Source organism: Giraffa tippelskirchi, chromosome 4 (assembly GCF_054371585.1).
Source record: "Giraffa tippelskirchi isolate mGirTip1 chromosome 4, T2T-mGirTip1v1.2.pri, whole genome shotgun sequence".
NCBI lineage: Eukaryota > Metazoa > Chordata > Mammalia > Artiodactyla > Giraffidae > Giraffa > Giraffa tippelskirchi.
This window is the reverse complement of record NC_137278.1, coordinates 156,069,502-156,089,597: the sequence shown is the minus strand read 5'-3', so window position 1 is coordinate 156,089,597 and position 20,096 is coordinate 156,069,502. Positions and strand designations below refer to the sequence as shown.

General features: G+C 40.9%; 1 long non-coding RNA gene across 1 annotated transcript; it reads left to right on the top strand.

The window, feature by feature from the left end:
• The first annotated feature begins 22 nt into the window (after positions 1 to 22).
• On the top strand, positions 23 to 18,005 carry LOC145503571 (uncharacterized). Its single transcript, XR_014051569.1, has 2 exons — positions 23 to 1,016; positions 16,722 to 18,005. It is a non-coding gene; the product is annotated as an uncharacterized LOC145503571 (long non-coding RNA).
• The last annotated feature ends 2,091 nt before the right edge of the window (positions 18,006 to 20,096 follow it).

The following is a 20,096-nucleotide window of genomic DNA, read 5'->3' as shown; positions in this document are numbered from 1 at the left end:
ACGCGCTTCGGACTATCTCCCCGAAAAACGGCCGCGTTGACCGCGGGAGAAAGGCCGAGGCGGACGGTGCGGAGTCCAGAGTCTCGGAAAGTGAAGTGGAGGTTCGGTTATTCTTAAAGAGAGTAAACCAGTCCACTGAGGAAACTGCACCGCAGAAGCCTCTGCTGTTGATATTTGCGGAGAAGGGCTAACTTCTGAATTAAGGGCCTGGGTCCACCTCGCCATTTTTCTGAGGGTTGGAGACCCTCTAAAGAGGCAGCGAAAATTTGAGGTCTTTTGAGGAGGAACTTTTTACCGTTTGGGGCCGGCATTTGCACCTACTTTGAGAAATTAGCGCTGTAGGTTGGACAGGAAAGTTATTAGCCGTTTAAGTTTGCAGGAGTGGAGAGATTAGGACACTTCTGTCTCCAGAAGGGATGGGAGGGGATAGGCCCCCTCCCATCTTTTTTCAACAGTTATTTGTGGAACTGCCGGTTTGTGTAAGCACTGGTGTAGGATCTTGAGGGTTGGTAAACAATCAAAACAGTTCCATGTCTACTCTAGATCACTTAACCCTGGAGCAAGGGGTTACACCAGTGCACCGCTCATTAGCAGATAAAGTTTAAGGAAAGTGCAATCGACTTGCGAAGTGTTTGGGGGCTTGCATGTTCAGCATTGAGGACTTAGTGTCTATTCCGTGCAAGGCAGATGTTGGGAGCTACAGAGATTGGACCCAATGCTCAAATCTCGGTAAAAAGGGAGGTTAAACGCCAGCTCTCATATACTATGATTCTACGGAGCCTAGTACTTGTTGGGGAAAATGAAGTACGCAGACAAGTCAAGATATTTGAATCCTATAATGGAAGTACAAAATACAATGGGTGCATAAAAGAGGACGATATTGACTGGAAGGGTTAGGAGAGGCCTTATGAAAAAAGATGATCTAAAACATGGAAATGAGTGGAGGCATGAATGACCTTTCAGTTCGCTCTGGGACATGGCTTAACCTCTGCCCAAGGATGAATCTCTAAGAGAAGGTACCTGTGTTTAACTTTGCTACTTGTTATATAATTAGAGCTCAAACATTGTGAAGTTACTTGAGTTGCAAATTTCTGACTGATAGAAAAGGTAACCCCAAAGTTTAGGGTTTTATTGCTCTGTGGGATGCTATCCAGTTTTGTTTAACATGCAGCCTTATTTGAATTCTTTTATGCCCATAAATAACTAGTCCCTCAAATCCCCTTGGAACCAACTTTACCATCTTACTGGGTCCCTCAATGAATTGAGTAAATGCTTAAGTGTGTTAGTTGCTCAGTCATGCCCAACTTTATGGACCCCATGGGCTGTAGCCCCACCAGGCTTCTCTCTGTCCATGGAATTCTCCATGCAAGAATACTGGAGTAGGTTGCTATTCCCTTCTCCAGAGAGCATCTTTCCGAGCCAGGGATCTAACCTGGGCCTCCTGCATTGCAGGCAGAGTCTTTACCATCTGAGCCACCAAGGAAGCCTAAGTTAATGCTTGGCTCATGTTGATTTTATGTTTGTGGGAGAATCATGTTTTGAAAGTTTTTGAAAATTTTACTTTGATATCCTCAGAGGTGACATCAGGAATGAGTGGGAGTAGTACATTCCAGGCAGGGAGGGATCTTGATAGGTTAAGCGATAGGAACAGAAGTGGATCTCGGTGGGACTGGCAAACTTTCTGTAAAGGGTCAGATAAGACCACAAGGTCTGTACTGGAACTTTTGAACTCTACTATTGTAGCATGAAATCAACCATAGAAAATATATAAGAAAACCAGAGTGACTGTGTTCAAAAAGAAACTGCTGAAATTTGAATTTTTTATATCCATGTGTCACATTATTTTCTTTTCCATCCTTTGTAAATGTAAAAGTCATTCTTGAAGGCCATACAGAAATTAACAGCCTGAAGGCTGCAGGCCAGTCCTTGGCATAGGTAGTCCAGAGAGTAGGGGGAAGGTAGGTTGAAACCAAATAATGGTGGTGCTGAGTAGCAGGCTAATTGTTTTCAACTTATTTCTCTGACAATGGGAAACTATTGGGTTTTTTTGAAAGGGAGTAGCACTCTTGTGTTCTAGAAAGATTAATTTGGCAACAACATATAAGATGAACTGAAAATGGAGGAATTGAATTGAAGATAGTATTTGGAAGTCTGCAAGCTGAAACAACTGGCAATTTCCCTTATCAAAAGAAAGTGCTGTGGGAAAAATTGCCTTCCGTACAAATTTTTTGAAAATTCAAATCCATTTCATTGTATTTTATAGCTTATTTACTACCCCCGTTGCACATATTTTAAGGGATTTCACCTTAGTGTAGCTCTGGAAATGGCTTCTCACCCAGAAGTTTCACAAATACCTTGTAATCAGGATTATCCATGCATTTACAGCTTATCTATTAACTGATGGGGACCCAATTTGTACCAGATCTGTTTTTCAAATTCACTGTAAAGTTTTATATCTAGTAGGGAACAAAATCTAGTCTCAAAGATGTGTAGCTGTAGTGTTAGGGTTCTGGGGAGAAAAATATGCAACCCAAATTGGCAGAAACCAGAGAACAGTTGGTATTAGCTGCCATTTCACAAATTTGATCCTAACAGTCTTCCATGAGAAAAGAATTCCCAGGCCAGTTTAACAAACTAGTGGGCTTCCTTGGTGGTCCAGTGGTTAAGAATCCATCTGCCACTGCTGGGGACACCAGTTTGATCCGTGGTCCGGAAGATCGCACGTTCCTAGGACCAACTTAGCCCATGTGCCACAACTACTGAGCCCCATGTACTGCAACTGTTGAAGCCCAAGCCTAGAGCCCATGCTGTACAGTAAGAGAAGCCATCACAGTGAGAAGTCTGTGCACCACTGCAACTAGAGAGTAGCCCCTGCTCCACACCTAGGGAAACAGACCCAACATAGCCAAAAATAAAATTTTAAAAAATAGCAGTAAAAAGGAACACAAAGAGTTTTTCAGTTTAAGTTGTAGCATCCATCTGATGCTACCTGATATTTTTCTGATGCTGGAATTTAAGTGTGTGTCCACAGTCACTAATAGCAAGAGAGAACTTTATAGATTGACATGAGCCATTTTTTAAAAAGTCCAGTTTTATGAATGGGTTTTCTAATAAGACAAGAACTTTTGTAAATAAAAGGTAAATAAAAAGAAAAGGAGCAAAGTAATAATCTGTTCTAGGTATAGGGTATAAGAAATTGGTCAAAGTTTAAGGGAGACAACATGACATGTTGTAAACATCACATATCCCATAATGTAAACTTAACATATACCAACTTAAATTACTTTATGATAGTAAATTACTTTTTTTTTAACTTAAATTACTTTATGATCTCTGATACCATCATATCTTCCTGCTAGAAACATACCCTGCCAGCTTGGTTTGGCAGTAATAGAAAAGGGTAAAAAAATGACTGTCATGTTGAGCTTTTTCATATCCTGAGTTTTGCTGCTACTTTCTCACAGTAGAATGACAAAGGCATGAACTGCTCTAAATGAAGGAAGAGGCTTTAAAAAGCTTATTTCATTTTAAAATAAAATACATTGAAATAGCCTAAAAATGGTCTTCTACCCCAAACATCACCTTACTGCAGTTCATATTGTAGAAAATATGACAATAAATAGTGATATATTCTTATTTCTGTGTAAATTACCAGTACTCTCTGGGATCAGAAAAAATGAGGTAATAGTTTTAATTTCATAGTCTTCGTGTTCGGGGATAACTCTGTTTGCCATAGGTAAATAGGTCATTGTGCTTTTTCCATTGTGTAAGGTGGGAAGTGACCAGAAGAAGGTTACATATACATTCAGACATTAGATTTTGGTGGAATATTAACATTTTGTTCAGCACTTTGCAGGATAACTAGGATAACTGGGTATATAATGGGATGATGGAGAAAAAGGATTACTTTCAAAGTTAGAGGAGCCTTTTTGTTTTTTTCTGATTTTTTAGTTGCTCACTTGAATTTTTTTTTAATGCTCCCTTTTCTAGGAAATAAAGACTACCATTTGGGAGAAATAAGAAAAGACCAAGTGCTTAGAGATTTCATGTAAAAAATATTTGGAGGGAATTCCTTAGTGGTCCAGTGGTTAGGACTCTACTCTTTCACTGCTGTGGGCCTGGTTCATCCCTGATCAGGGAACTAAGATCCCACAAGCCACCCAACGTGGCAAAAAAAAAAAAAGGAATTTATCATACGCATGATACAGCAAAGCAGTATTGTTCCTGACTTCCAGGAATTGTAGAAAAGATATATAGATAAACTATAATGCCCGGTGATGAGTACCATATTAGAGCTGTACACAGAGTACTGTGGGAACAGCCCAGAGAAATAAGTAGAGGAGTCTAGGAAAGTGTCAAAAAGGGGTAATGATCAAAGCTGAGTTTCAGAGGCTGAATTAATTTCCCCCAGGCCAATGGTGAGAGGCAGAAGAGGTTATTCCAGGCATAATGTAGCACATAAAAGGCAATGGAATTTTCAGGGATCTGTGCAAAGTTCAGTATGGCCAGAGCTTAGGAGAGACTGTAGGTAAAAGAGAGTAGTGAGAGATAAGGCAGCAAATTCAGTGGGTTCAGGGCAGATGGTAAATGGCCCTATATGCTTGCATAAGGAGTTTGGATCTAATTCTGCTGGCAACAGAAGTTTTTTTTTTTATTATTAATCATATAGGAATGATGCTACAGTGTGAGTGGACAAGCTTCTTGACTATAGGGACTGGTGTCCTATTTGTGTTTGTGTTTCCAGTGCCAGACACGTAATAGATGCTCAAAAGTTTGTGGAATATAATTTGCTTTAAAAAGACTGCAGACAGGCCAGCTGTGGTAGTTTAGGCAAGACAGTAGACCCAGAACTAAAACAATCGCTGAAGAATTGAAGAGAAGTGGTCACCCAAAATTTTGACTAATTTCTGACCTTGAAGACCTGTTAGAAAAGGGGGAAGAGAGAAAGAGGCTTCTAGTTTGGGAGAGTGGGTGAATGACACCATTAGCTGAAACTGAAAGGGACAGATGGAGGAGTAAAAAGAGACACTTTAATGTTGTATATATTTAGTAGTTGAGGGAAGGTTTTTTATTTTTGTGGCTTGTTTAGGAATGAGGAAGGGTTTTTGTTTGTTTTTATCATGTTTGAAGAATAAGAGAAAAAGCCACTAGAAAGGGAGGGGTGGAAGACAGGATAATTGAGAGCACAAGGTCTGATATGAGGCAGGAGAAGATAAAACCCAGAGAAAAGAGGGAAGGCGATGAATGTCTTAAGGGCTTTTAAATTATTATAGAAGCAAGTTCTAAACCCCTTAACATACAAAAACTCAAGGCTTGGCTTGTAAGGAGATCTCTTATGTAGTGTATACAGATAGAACTATTTTGGTACTCTAATCCTAAGTTTTGGATTTGTGTGATAGACTGAGTGCTTGTGTCCCCCCAAAATTCATAGGTTGAAATCCTAACTCCCAATGTGATGGTATTAGGAGGTGGAGACTTTGAGAGGTAATTAGGACATGAGGGTGAACCATCAGAATTGGGATTAGTGCCCTTTTAGAAGGGAACCTATAGGCCAACTGCTGTCGTCTCATCTTTCCACCATGTGAGGATACAATGAAAAGTCACAGTCTGCAACTGGGAAGACAGCCTTCAGCAGAACCCAACCCTAGTAGTTGGGTTCTAGTACCCTGATCTCAGATTTCTTAGCCTCCAAAACTGTGAGAAGTAGAGTTCTATTGTTTCTAAGCTACCTAGTACATAGTACTTTGTTAGAGCAGCCCAACCTAAGACAATTTGCCAAAGATGATCAGTCATATATCAAAGTGATGATTTCATACAGATCCAATCACCTTTGTATAAACTTAATGATAACTAATAACAGGAATGAGGGTATTCCTTTTTTTAATATTTATTTTTATTTATTTGACTGTGCCTAGTCTTAGTTATGGCACATGGGATCTTCGATCTTCATTGTGGCACACAGGATGTTTAGTTGTGGCATGCAGGATCTTTAGTTGCAGCATGTGAATTCTAAGTGGTGGCATGTGGGATCTAGTTTCCTGACCAGGGATCTAACCCAGGCCCCCTGCCTTGGAAGTGCAGAGTCTTAGCCACTGGACCACCAAGGAAGGCTCAAGAATGGGAGTACTCTTGATAGAGTCCTGATACAGACTCAAGAATATTCTCACCCAGGCCCCCTGCCTTGGAAGTGCAGAGTCTTAGCCACTGGACCACCAAGGAAGGCTCAAGAATGGGAGTACTCTTGATAGAGTCCTGATACAGACTCAAGAATATTCTCTACTGAAGCTCATATAATGTTATGTGTCAATTATATCTCAAAAAAATAAAAGAATATTTTGTCACCTAGATAGTGAAGTTTCATCACTTTAATATTCTTATTTTCAGTATAAAATTGTAGGTTCCAAAGAGTCAGAGATTTTGTCTTGTTTGTTGTATTCCTAGGGCCTGATATGTAATAGATATTTCTTCCATTCATTTATGAAACACATTTATTAAGCGCCTTCTATGACCCAGCATTGTTGTAGATGCTAAGGATATAACAAAGAACAAAACAAAAATCCTTACCCTCAAAGAGCTTACACTGTAGTCAGGGAGACAATAAAGAAGCAAGAAATATGCTGAGATGTGTTATTCAACATCTTTTACAAAAAGATTTAAGAAGTTACAATCACTGCCAAATATCTAATATATATTAAAATTACACATTCTCAAGTATGTGGCCGAAGAAATTTGCAAAGAAATGAAGTTATGGAAAAGTTAGAGTTATTGGTGATGATAAGGCCAAGACCATTGAAATGAGTGGCTCAGGTATGATGTAGAATATCATTGAGGGAGAAGAGGTCAATGAACTTGAAACATAAGGTATTGAAGAAATGTTGATATCGCCAAGAATTCTGATAGTTTTGTTTCCTGGAGAGAGTGACAACCAGGATCTAAAATCTTAAAGAAATGGGTAGAAGTAATCTAGAGAAAAGGGCAATAAATTACAAGAGGAGCTAGTGAGTGTGTAGTATACAGGTCTTCCTCAGCTCACAGTGGGGTTATGTCAAACCCATTGTATGTTAAAAATGCATTTAATATACAACCTACTGAACAACATAGTTTAGCCTACCGTAAATGTGCTTAGAACACATTAGCCTACAAGTTAGGCAAAATCATCTAACACAAAGCTTACTTTATAATGTTGACATAAAAAAATGCTCAGCATCACTAATAGAAAAATGCAATTCAAAGCTACAATGAAAGGGACTCCCCTGGTGGTCCAGTGGTTAAGAATCTGCCTGCCATTGCAGGGAACACGGGTTCAATACCTAGTCCAGGAGGATTCCACATGCTGTGGAGCAATTAAACTCCTGTGCTACAGTTACTGAGCCCACACTCGAGAGCCCATGCTCCACCACAAAAGAAGCCATTGCAATGAGAAGCCTGTGCTACCACAATGAAGAGTAGGCCCCCACTTGAGGCAACTAGAAAAAGCCTGTGAAGCACAATAAAACAAGGTATCCCTGAATTGTACTAAAAGTGAGAAGCAAATTGATCATATGGGTACAGAATGGTTGTCAGTGTATGGCTTGTTTACCCTCTAGATCACATGGCTGATTGGGAGCGGTGGGTCCCTGCACTGCCTCGTATCACAAGAGAGTATTATACCACATAATGCTAGCCCAGGAAAAGATCAAAATTTAGAATTTGAAATATGGTTTCTCCTATATGCAGATTGGGGCTTTCCAGGTGGCCCTAGTGGTAAAAAAGTTACCTGCTAATGCAGGTTAGACATAAGAGACACTGGTTTGATTCCTGGATGGGGAAGATCCCCTGGAGGAGGGCATGGCAACCTACTCCAGTATTCTTGTCTGGAGAATCCCATGGACAGAGGAGCCCCAGGCTACAGTCCACAGGGTCACACAGGGTTGGACACTAAAGAGACTTAGCACGCACACATATGTATATTTCTTTTGCACCATTGTAAAGTTGAAAAATCAACCATAAGTTATACAATTCAAAGTTGGGGCTGTCTGTAGTCTGATAACTTATGCTTTTTTAAAGAAATTTATTTTGGCTATGCCAGGTCTTCGTTGCTGTGCCAGCTACTCTCTAGTGGTGGTTCGAGTGCTTCTCAATGCGATGGCTTCTCTTGTGGAATTCAGACTCGAGGGCCCGTGGGCTCAGTAATTGCAGCTCCTAGGCTCTAGAGCACAGGCTCAAACTGTTGTGGCACATGGACCTGCTCCGTGGCACATAGGATCTTCCCAGATCAGGGATCAAACCCGTGTCTCCTGAATTGGCAGGAGGATTCTTTACCACTGAGTCACCAGGGAAGTCCAACTTATGTAAAGAGGACACCCCACCTCAAGGCCCCATAGTCCCAAAGACTGTAGGAGAATAGTTACATTCAAGAAGGCTGTGGGGAAACACTGCCATCAAAGGAAAGCCAGGTTAACTTAGAGCACTAAGGTGAAGGAGATGTTCAGAAAAGAGATTGAGAATGTAAGTGATTTTGCAGATATTTGATCTTGAGTTAAGTTGTGAAAGGATTTCAAAATTTAGGAAGGGGTGTGAAATAAAGTTAGAAGCGATGATATGCAGACTGTAGGAATTTTAGAGATCAGGATATAAGGCATGGCTGGGGAATCCTGGATCCTAATGATAACTGACTGAACCAGGGATAAAGGGCATAATGATCTCAAGGGAGATGGTGTTAGAGAAGCTGTGAATGTTGAGTAAAATGGGGACTTTTGCCAGGACATGCGCAGTTCTGGGGTTCCTACTTGACTGCTGCTGACAGAGGTCAGCAGGGAAACATGCAGAAGCTGTTCTTACCCTGAGGATAGTGACTCCCTCATTTTTTTAAAAAAGGTATTGGGAGTTCGCTGGTGGCCTCGTGGTTAGGCTTCCAGGCTTTCATGGCTGTGGCCTGGGTTCAGGCCCTGGTTGAGGAACTGAGATCCCACAAGTGACATGGCACAGCAAAAGTAAAAAAAGTGTACAAATCTGAGTCCCTCACGACTTAGGAAACTCTACTCCACGCTTAAAGAGGGACATTTTTAATTCCTAGCCCATGGGTTACTCTCTTGACCCCTGCAGTTGCCAACAGCATCTGGTTTTATTTCTAGTAGCTTTTTTTTTTTTGATCATGTTGTGGTGTACGCGGGATCTTAGTTCCCAACCAAGTATCAAACCTGTGCCCCCTACAGTGGAAGCGTGGAGTCCTAACCAATGGACCACCAGGGAAGTTCCTATTCCTAGTAGCTTTATCTTGATTCTTGCTCAATAAATAATTTGTTGAAAGAGTGTGCCAGGTGCCAGATCTGTGAGGGAAATAATTTTTTAAAAGATCTTTTAAGTCCTTATTCTTGACCTCTTTGAAGCATCTGACATAATTGATCAATCACTCCTTTTTCTTGAAATGGCTCCCTTCTAGTTCTTGTCAAATCTGTGGCTGATGACTGACTGGTCTTTCTCTGTCCTTCACAGACTCTCTGCCGTTCTCTAAAATATAAGTGATCTCCTAAATTCTACTCTGGAGCTCTCTGTTCCATCACTAGTGGTTGCCAAACTTTCTTGATCACAGTAACTTATTAATACATATATATATCTCAACATATATATTGCTCTGCACATATCTGTAGATTACCACTAATTCACAGATATGAAATCCGTGAATAATGATGATTAGCTTTATATGCACATACATTTTGTTGTTGTTCAGTCGTGTCTGACTCTTTGCGACCCCATGGACTGCAGCACTCCAGGCTTCCCTGTCCTTCATTACCTACTGGAATTTGCTCAAATTCATGTCCATTGAGTTGGTGATGCTATCTAACCATCTCAACTTCTGCCGCGCCTTCACCTTTTGCCTTCAGTCTTCCCCAGCATCAGGGTCTTTTCTAATGGGTCAGTTTTTTGCATAAGGTGGCCAAAGTATTGGAGCTTCAGCTTCAGCATCAGTCCTTCCAATTAATATTTAGGGTTGATTTCCTTTGGGATTGACTGGTTGGATCTCCTTACAGTCCAAGGGACTCTCAAGAGTCTTCTCCAGCACCACAATCTGAAAGTGTCAATTCTTTGCTGCTCAGCCTTCTTTATGGTCCAACACTCACATCCATACATGACTACTGGAAAAACCATAGCTTTGACTATACAGACCTTTGTCGGCAAAGTGACGTCTCTGGTTTTTAATATGCTGTCTAGGCTTGTCATAGCTTCCAAGCAGCAAGTGTCTTTTAATTTCGTGGCTGCAGTCACCATCTGCAGTGATTTTGGAGCCCAAGAAAATAAAATCTGTCACTGTTTGTACTTTTTCCCCATCTATTTGCCATGAAATGATGGGACTGAATGCCATGATCTTAGTTTTTTGGATGTTGAATTTTAAGCCAGGTTTCTCACTGTTCTGTTTCATCTTCATCAAGAGGCTCTTTAGTTCCTCCTCACTTTCTGCCATTAGAGTAATATCATCTGTGTATCTGAGGTTATTGATCTTTCTCATGGCAATTTTGATTCCAGCTTGTGAGTCATCCAGCCTGCCATTTCACATGATGTACTTTGCATAAAAGTTAAGTAAGTAGGGTGACAACATACAGCCTTGACATACTCCTTTCCAAATTTGGAGCCAGTTAGTTGTTCCATGTCCACTTCTAACTGTTGCTTCTTGTCCTGAATACAGGTTTCTCAGGAGACAGGTATGGTCTTCTTGTGTTCCTGTCTCATTATGAATTTTCCAGTTTATTATGATCTACATAGTCAAAGGCTCTTTAGTGTAGTCAATAAAGAAGAAGTATTTTTTTTTTAATTCCCTTGCTTTTTCTATGATCCAATGCATGTTGGTAATTTGATACCTGGTTCCTCTTCAGTTCATTCACTCAGTCAAGTCCAACGCTTTGTGACCCCATGGACTGGCAGCACACTAGGCTTCCCTGTTCATCACCAACTCCCAGAGCTTGCTCACACTCATGTCCATCAAGTCAGTGATGCCATCCAAACATCTCATCCTCTATCTGCCTTTTCTAAATCCAGCTTGTTCATCTGGAAGTTCTCAGTTCACCTACTATTGAAGCCTAGCTTATTAGGACTTTTGAGGATTACCTTGCTAGCATGTTAAAAGAGTATGGCCATAAATAAAATGGTTTCTTCTCATACTTCAGGGCTTCCTTTCCCTGTTGGCTTTGAGGCATGAGGGCAGTAAGATGTGACTTTCTTTTTTCTGGCCATGGTGCAAGGCTTGTGGGATTTTAGTTTCCCAACCAGGGATTGAAACCCAGAACCTCAGCAGTGAGAGTACAGAATTCTAGCCACTGGACTGCCAGGAAACCCCTGAGATGTCTTTTTTGGTTTTTGGCTGCATTGGGTCTTATTGCAGCATGTGGGATCTAGTTCCTTGATCTGGGATCAAACCCAGCCCCTCCTACCTTGGCATTAGGAGCTTGGAGTCTTAGCCATTGGACCACCAGAGTAGTCCCAGGCCTCATTTTAAAATGAGCTTGAAAGCTATACCTACTTAATTGAATTATTGTGGGGATTAAATAAAATAATGTACTTAATCATACTATCTGGCAGTTAATAAAAACTGGATGAATGTCAGTTATTATTATTAAATCTATTGTCCATCCTCATTTGGTAGAAAATCTTCCAGTGGAATAGCTAGGGGAGGGTTATACCCCAGTGCCAGTTTAAATTATTTTAGCCTTTTGGGTTCTGTTCAGTTCAGTTCAGTTGCTCAGTCATGTCTGACTCTTTGTGACCCCATGGACTGCAGCATGCCAGGCCTCCCTGTCCATCACCAACTCCCGGAGTTTACTCAAACTCATGTCTATTGAGTCAGTGATGCCATCCAACTATCTCATCCCCTGTCGTCCCCTTCTCTTTCTGCCTTCAATCTTTCCCAGCATCAGGGTCTTTTCAAATGAGTCAGCTCTTTGCATCAGGTGGCCAAAGTATTGGAGTTTCAACTTCAACATCAGTCCTTCCAACGGACACCCAGGACTGATCTCCTTTAGGATGGACTGGTTGGATCTCCTTGCAGTCCAAGGGACTCTCAAGAGTCTTCTCCAACACCATAGTTCAAAAGCATCAATTCTTTGGCACTCAGCTTTCTTTATAGTCCACCTCTCACATCCATACATGACTACTGGAAAAACCATAGCCTTGACTAGACGGACCTTTGCTGGCAAAGTAATGTCTCTGCTTTTCAATATGCTGTCTAGGTTGGTCATAGCTTTCCTTCCAAGGAGTAAGTGTCTTTTAATTTCATGGCTGCAGTAACCATCTGCAGTGATTTTGGAGCCCCCCAAAATCAAGTCTGCCACTGTTTCCACTGTTTCCCTACCTATTTGCCATGAAGTAATGGGACCAGATGCCATGATCTTAGTTTTCTGAATGTTAAGCTTTAAGCCAACTGTTTCACTCCCCTCTTTCACCTTCATCAAGAGGCTCTTTAGTTTTTCCCTTTCTGCCAAAAAGGTGGTGTCATCTGGATATCTGAGGTTATTGATATTTCTCCTGGCAATTATGATTCCAGCTTGTGCTTCATCCAGCCCAGTGTTTCTCATGATGTACTCTGCATATAAGTTAAATAAGCAGGGTGACAATATACAGCTTTGATGTACTCCTCTTCCTATTTGAAACCAGTCTGTTGTTCCATGTCCAGTTCTAACTGTTGCTTCCTGACCTGCACTCAGATTTCTCAAGAGGCAGGTCAGGTGGTCTGGTATTCCCATCTCTTTCAGAATTTTCCACAGTTTATTGTGATCCACACAGTCAAAGGCTTTGGCATAGTCAATAAAGCAGAAATAGATGTTTTTCTGGAACTCTCTTGCTTTTTCGATGATCCAGCGGATGTTGGCAATTTGATCTCTGGTTCCTCTGCCTTTTCTAAAACCAGCTTGAACATCTGGAAGTTCACGGTTCACGTATTCCTGAAGCCTGGCTTGGAGAATTTTGAGCATTACTTTACTAGCGTGTGAGATGAGTGCAATTGTGGGGTAATTTGAGCATTCTTTGGCATTGCCTTTCTTTGGGATTGGGTTTAAAACTGACCTTTTCCAGTCCTGTGGCCACTGCTGAGTTTTCCAAATTTGCTGGCATATTGAGTGCAGCACTTTCACAGCATCATCTTTTAGGGTTTGAAATAGCTCAACTAGAATTCCATCACCTCCACTAGCTTTGTTCATAGTGATGCTTCTTAAGGCCCACTTGACTTCACATTCCAGGATGTCTGGCTCTAGGTGAGTGATCACACCATCGTGATTTTCTGGGTTGTGAAGATCTTTTTTGTACAGTTCTTCTGTGTATTCTTGCCACCTTATCTTAGTATCTTCTGCTTTGGTTAGGTCCATACAATTTCTGTCCTTTTTTGAGCCCGTCTTTGTATGAAATGTTCCCTTGGTATCTCTGATTTTCTTGAAGAGATCTCTAGTCTTTCCCATTCTATTGTTTTTCTCTATTTCTTTGCACTGATCACTGAGGAAGGCTTTCTTATCTCTCCTTGATATTCTTTGGATCTCTGCATTCAAATGGGTGTATCTTTCCTTTTCTCCTTTGCTTTTCACTTCTCTTCTTTTCACAGCTGTTTGTAAGGCCTTCTCAGACAGCCGTTTTGCTTTTTTTGCATTTCTTTTTTCTTGGGGTACAGAATGAAGCAGGGCAAAGGCTAATAGGGTTTTGCCAAGAGAACACACTGGTCATAGCAAACACCCTCTTCCAGCAACACAAGAGAAGACTCTACACATGCACATCACCAGATGGTCAACACTAAAATCAGATTGATTATATTCTTTGCAGCCAAAGATGGAGAAGCTCTGTACAGTCAGCAAAAACAAGACTGGGAGCAGACTGTGGCTCAGATCATGAACTCCTTATTGCCAAATTCAGACTTAAATTGAAGAAAGTAGGGAAAAAACACTTGACCATTCAGGTATGACCTAAATCAAACCCCTTACGATTACAGTGGAAGTGAGAAATAGATTTAAGGGACTAGATCTGATAGAGTGCCTGATGAACTATGGACGAAGGTTCATGACATTGTACAGGAGACAGGGATCAAGACCATCCCCAAGAAAAAGAAAGACATGCCTTCTGGGTTAAGGATCCATAACTTACTCATTTTGCTTTTTCCCGTCTTTGTAGACAAGAGTATCTGAACTGTAATATTTATAATAGGTGAGCATTAGAGGTCACCTAATATTCCATGTAAGGACAAATCCTCAAAGGATCTCAACATAACCTAACCTCTACTAGGTATATTATTATCCAATAATAATGCCCAACATTTGTAGATTGTATTACAGTTTATAATGGCTTTTCATATACATTATTTAGTGCTCATCCTTCTGTAAGATTATATCCCCGTTTTACACTTCAATTGAATCTCCAGGGAATCAAATTACATTCATGTCCAATATTACATAGATTTTAAGTGGTAGAATTAGTATTTTAATCCAGTGTTACAAAATCTATAGTTTAAAATATTTCAATATAAACAGTGAAATATGGATATGTAAGGTTAAAATTATACTGCTAGTGTAGATGGCATTCTAACAGGGAATTCATACTCCATAGGGGTTACCAGAAGTACTTCAGTTGTCTTAATTCTGGTCAGCATTAGACATTTTGCACATTAAACTGATGAATGTCAGAAATTAGCTTCTGTTGGAGACATTAATGGATTATTAATTGAATAATGCATGTTAAAAATGAGCTTTCATTGTTGAAAATAGTGGTACTATGGATGAGCTAAAATACTTAAAACACTCCCCATGCTTACGTGAACTGGTAATGGTACATGAAATGATAAAACAAAAAATATAGTTAAAGTCAAGGAAAGTTTATAGCCTATGTTCTTAGGGATGGAACCTGACACTCAATGGGGATTTGTGGTTGCCTGGTAACTCTAAGGGTAATAGAACCCTGATTTTGTAGTATTACTGCATGTATCTTGATTCAAACATCATGCCAAATATTGGTGGGATCATGGAACACAGTGCTTAGATTTTTAAAAATTATTTTACTTTGGCTTGTTTGTGTGTGCTAAGTTGCTTCAGTTGTGTCTGACTGTTTGTGATCCCATGGACTGCAGCCCACCAGGCTTCTCTGTCCATGGGATTTTCCAGGCAAGAATACTGGAGTGGGTTGCCATTTCCTTCACGAGGGGATCTTCCTAACCCAGGGATCAAACCCACATCTCTTACATATCCTGAATTGGCAGGCATGCTCTTTACCACCAGTGCCACTGACTTGTAGTAAACAGTTATTTAACACTGTTGGCCTAAAACAGCCAATTATTTCATCAGCAAAAAGTGAAGCAAAAAGTGAAGTTGCTCAGTTGTGTCTGACTCTTTGCGACCCCATGTACTGTAGCCACCCAGGTTCCGCTGTCCATGGGGATTCTCCAGGCAAGAATACTGGAGTGGGTTGCCATTTCCTTCTCCAAGGGGATCTTCCTGACCCCGGGATCAAACTCGGGTCTCCTGCATTGCAGGCAGACTCTTTACCTTCTGAGCCACCAGGGAAGCAGAAAATAACTGCCATTTGGGATGTGCAACTATGGGAAGGGATACCCACCCCAGTATTCTGGCCTGGAGAATTCCATGGACTGTATAGTTGGACACAACTGAGCAACTTTCACTTTCTTTCAACTGTGAATCACAAGGAAGTCCTGTGAAAGCAAAGGAGAAGAAACTTTTTAGAAGAGAAGGGGAAGTTGGGAGGAACCTTATAAACAAAAAGTCCATTGGAGGAAACTAATAGTTCAAAAATGGGCTTCCCTAGTAGCTGGGGCAGTAAAGCATCCGCCTGCAGTGCAGAAGACCCTAGGTTTGATCCCTGGGTCGGGAAGAGCCTCTGGAGAAAGAAATAGCAACCCATTCCAAAACTCCTGCCTGGAGAATTCCATGGACAGAGGAGCGTGGCGGGTTTCAGTCCATGGGGTTGTAAAGAGTCGGACACGACTGAGTGACTAACACACACACACACACACACACACACACACACACACACACACACACAGTTCAAAGTATTGTGGTTTTTCATTGGGTGAGTCGTGACAGGCTCATTGGCTGAGCTGTTGCCAGGCCGGAAGACTTTTCTTTCCTTGGTACTGGGATCTGTATTAATGTTCTGTGGCATCGCCTGAAAGCTCCCCATTCTGGTTTTGCTGCTCAATTATAGTGAAGTTTCCCTTAATTTTCCCTTTATCACTAGTACCACCTGGGAGACACTAGTAATAAAGAATTAACCTGCCAATACAGGAGACATAAGAGACGCGGGTTTGATCCCTGGGTTGGGAAGATGCCCTGGAGGAGGGCATGGCAACCAACTCCAGTATTCTTGCCTAGAGTATCCCATGAACAGAAGAGCCTGGCGGGCTATAGTCCATAGGGTCGCAAAGAGTCGAACATGACTGAAGCAACTTGGCACACACACCCTTTATTTATTTTCACAACATGTTTTTGTGTGTACTCAGTTGCTCAGTTTTGTTCAACAATTTGTGACCCCATGGGCTGTAGCCTGCCAGGCTCCTCTGTCCATGGAATTTTCCAGGGGAGAATACTGGAGCGAGTTCCCCTTTCCTTTTCCAGTGGATTTTCCTGACCCAGGCATCAAACCTCTGTCTCCTATGTCTCCTGCATTGGGAGGGGATTCTATATCACTGAGCCATCTGGGAAGCCCATTTTCACAATACTAAGATGTTATTTTCTAACTTATAAACTTATGTTCTTTTTATTCAGTTCAATTCACATGCTCAGTAGTGTCCAACTCTTTGTGACCCCATGGACGGCAGCACACCAGGCGTCCATCATCAACTCCCGGAGCTTGCTCAAACTCATGTCCATCAAGTCGATGATGCCATCCAAACATCTCATCCTCCGTCATCCCCTTCTCCTGCCTTCAATCTTTCCCAGCATGAGAGTCTTTTCCAGTGAGTGAGTTCTTCGCATCAGGTGGCCAAAGTATTGGAGCTTCAGCTTCAACATCAGTCCTTCCAATGAATTCAGGGCACATGGGCGTAGTTGCTCTGGGGTGCGTGGAACCCTCCAGGACCAGGGATTGAACCTGTGTTCCCTGAATTGGCAGGAGGACTCTTATCCACTGTGCCACCAGGAAGGTCCTCATTTTTTAATTATATGTATTTTTGGTTGTGCTGGGTCTTTGTTGCTGAGCACAGACTTTATCTAGCTTCAGCGAGTAGGGGCTACTCTTTTTTGCAGTGTGTGGGCTTCTCATTGCAGTGGCTTCTCTTATTGCAGTGTGCCGGCTCAGTAGTTGCAGCACATGGACTTAGTTGCTCCATGGCATGTGGAATCTTCCTGGACCAGGGATCGAACCCCTGTCCGCTGCATTGGCAGGCAGGTTCTTATCCACTGTAACACCAGGGAAATCCTTTTAATTTTTATTTTAAATCAGAAGGGTGATTTAGTAAATAACCTGTGCCAATTTCAAATTCGTATCAAATGCTTCTAACCATCTTATATATGTTTTGGGAGTATTAGGTCTACTGTTACAGATGGAGGCAGAGATTACTGGAGATTTCACTGATATGTGGCCTATTGAGTATTTGAACATAGGTATTTAATCAGTTTGAGAACTTGGAAGGAACAATTCCTCTTTAAAAGGTTTCTCCAAACTATACATCCTCTAATTTGAGAACTAAAAATTTAGTCATTCTGTAGCAGAGGAGTTGTACATTTTAAGGGTAGTGGATGAAAAATGGTTGAAGGAATTATGGGCATTCCTAGTTTTATTTTGCTTTGCAGACACTGTGTTTTTTACAAGTTGAAGGTTTGTGGCAACCCTGCGTCGAGTGTCTATTGGTGCCATTTTGCCAGCGGCACTTGCTCCCTTCATGTCTATCTCACATTTTGGTAACTCTCACAATACTTCAAACTTTTAAATTACTATATTTGTTATAGTGATCTGTGATCTTTGATGTTACCACTGTAATTGTTTCAGGACATCATGAACCATGCCCATATAAGATGGTGAACTCAATAAATGTGTTTTCACTGCTTTACTGACCAGCCATCTCTCTTTCTCTCTCTTCCCTCAAGCTTCCCTATTTCCTGAGACACAAGGATACTGAAATTAGGGCTAATTAATAACCAAACAATGGCCTCTAAGTGTTCAAGTGAAAGGAAGAGACTCACATCTCTCATTTTAAAACAAGAATTAGAAATGATTAAACTTAGTGAGGAAGCCATGTCAAAAGCAGAGATAGGCTGAAACTAGGCCTAAATTACACCAAACAATTGGCCAAGTTGTGAATGCAACAAAAAATTTCTTGAAGTAAATTAAGAGTGCTACTTCAGCAACACACAAGAGAAAACGAAATAGTCTTATTGCTGATACAGAGAATTTCTAGTGGTTTGTATAGAAGATCAAGCCAGTCACAACATTCCCTTAAACCAAAGCCTAATCCGGAACAAGGCCCCAACTCTGTTAGATTTGATGATAGTAGAGAGGTGAGGAAGCTGCAGAAGGAAAATCTGAAGCTGGTAAAGTCGGTTCATGAGGTATAAGGAAGTAAGCCATGACATAAAAGTGCAAGATGAAACAAGTGTTGATGTAGAAGCTTCAGCAAGTTATCCAGAAAATCTAGCTTATATAATTACTACACAACAAATTTCAGTAAAGATACTATTCAGGACTTTCATAGGTAGAAAGGTCAATGCATGGCTGAAAAGCTTCAGTGGACAAGCTGACTTTCTTATTAGGGGATAGTGCAGCTGGTAATTCCAAATTGAAGCCAGTGCTCATTTATCAACCATTCTGGAAATCCTAGGGTTGTTAAAAATGCTAAGTCTATGCTGCCTGTGCTCTGTAATTGGGACAACACAGTCTGGAAAATGATAGCACATCTGCTTACAACAGGGTTTACTGAATATTTTAAGCCCACTGTTGAGACTTAACTGCCAGAAATAAGGATTCCTTTCAAAATATTACTGCTCATCAATGCACCTGGTCACCCAAGAGCCCTGAAAGATGTACAGTGAAGTTAATGTTGTTTCTGAACATATCCATGATGCAGTTCAGGAATCAAGTAATTTCAAGTCTTATGACTTAAGAAATACATTTCATAAGGCTGCCATGATGATTTCTCTGATAAATCTAGGCAAAGTAAATTAAAAACCTTCTGGACAAGATTCACCATTCTAGAAGCCATGAACATTAGTGATTCAAGAGGTCAAAACATCAGTATTAAGTTTGGAAGAAGTACATTCTAGCACTCACGAATGACTTTGAGGGGTTCAAGATTTCAGTGGAGGAAGTAACTGCTGATGTGGAAATAGGAAGAGAACTAGAAATTAGAAGTGGAACATTAAGATGTAACTGAATTGTTGCAATCTCATGATAAAACTTGAATGGATGAGTTGGTTTATATGGATGAACAAAGTAGTTTCTTGAGATGGAATCTACTCGTGGTGAAGATGCTGTGAAGATTATTGGTATGATGACAAAGAATTTAGAATATTACATAAACTTAGTTGATATGGCAGTAGCAGGGTTTGATAAGATTGACTTCAATTTTGACAGAAGTTCTTCTGTTGGTAAAAACACTATCAAACAGCATTGCAGGGACTTCCCTGGTGGTCCAGTGGCTGGGACTCCACGCTCCCAATGCAGGGGGAAAGGTTTGATTCCTGGTTGGGGAACTAGATCCTATATGCCACAACTGAGTTTGCATGCAGCAATGAAGATTGAAGATCCCAAGTTGCTGGCACAACCAAATAAATAGTAAAATAAATGTTAAAAAAGAAATCTTTAAAAAAACCAGCATTGCAGAAATTGTTCTTGAAAGGAAAAGTCAATCAATATGGAAAACTTCACTGTCTTAAATTCCTTGGCGGTCTAGTGGTTGGGACTCCAAGCTCTCACTGCTAAGGCCCAGGGTTCTACCCCTGGTCCAGAATTAAGATCCTGCACACCAACTTTGAACCAAATGGCATGACCAAAAAAAAAAAAAGTTATTCTCAATCTTCAGAAACCCCCACCTGATCAGTCGGTAGCTATCAAGACTTCCACCAGTTAAAAAAAAAAAATCTGGTAAATCCTACATCTTTTATATGCACTAGGCAACCAAAAAAAATAAAAATAAAAAAATCATG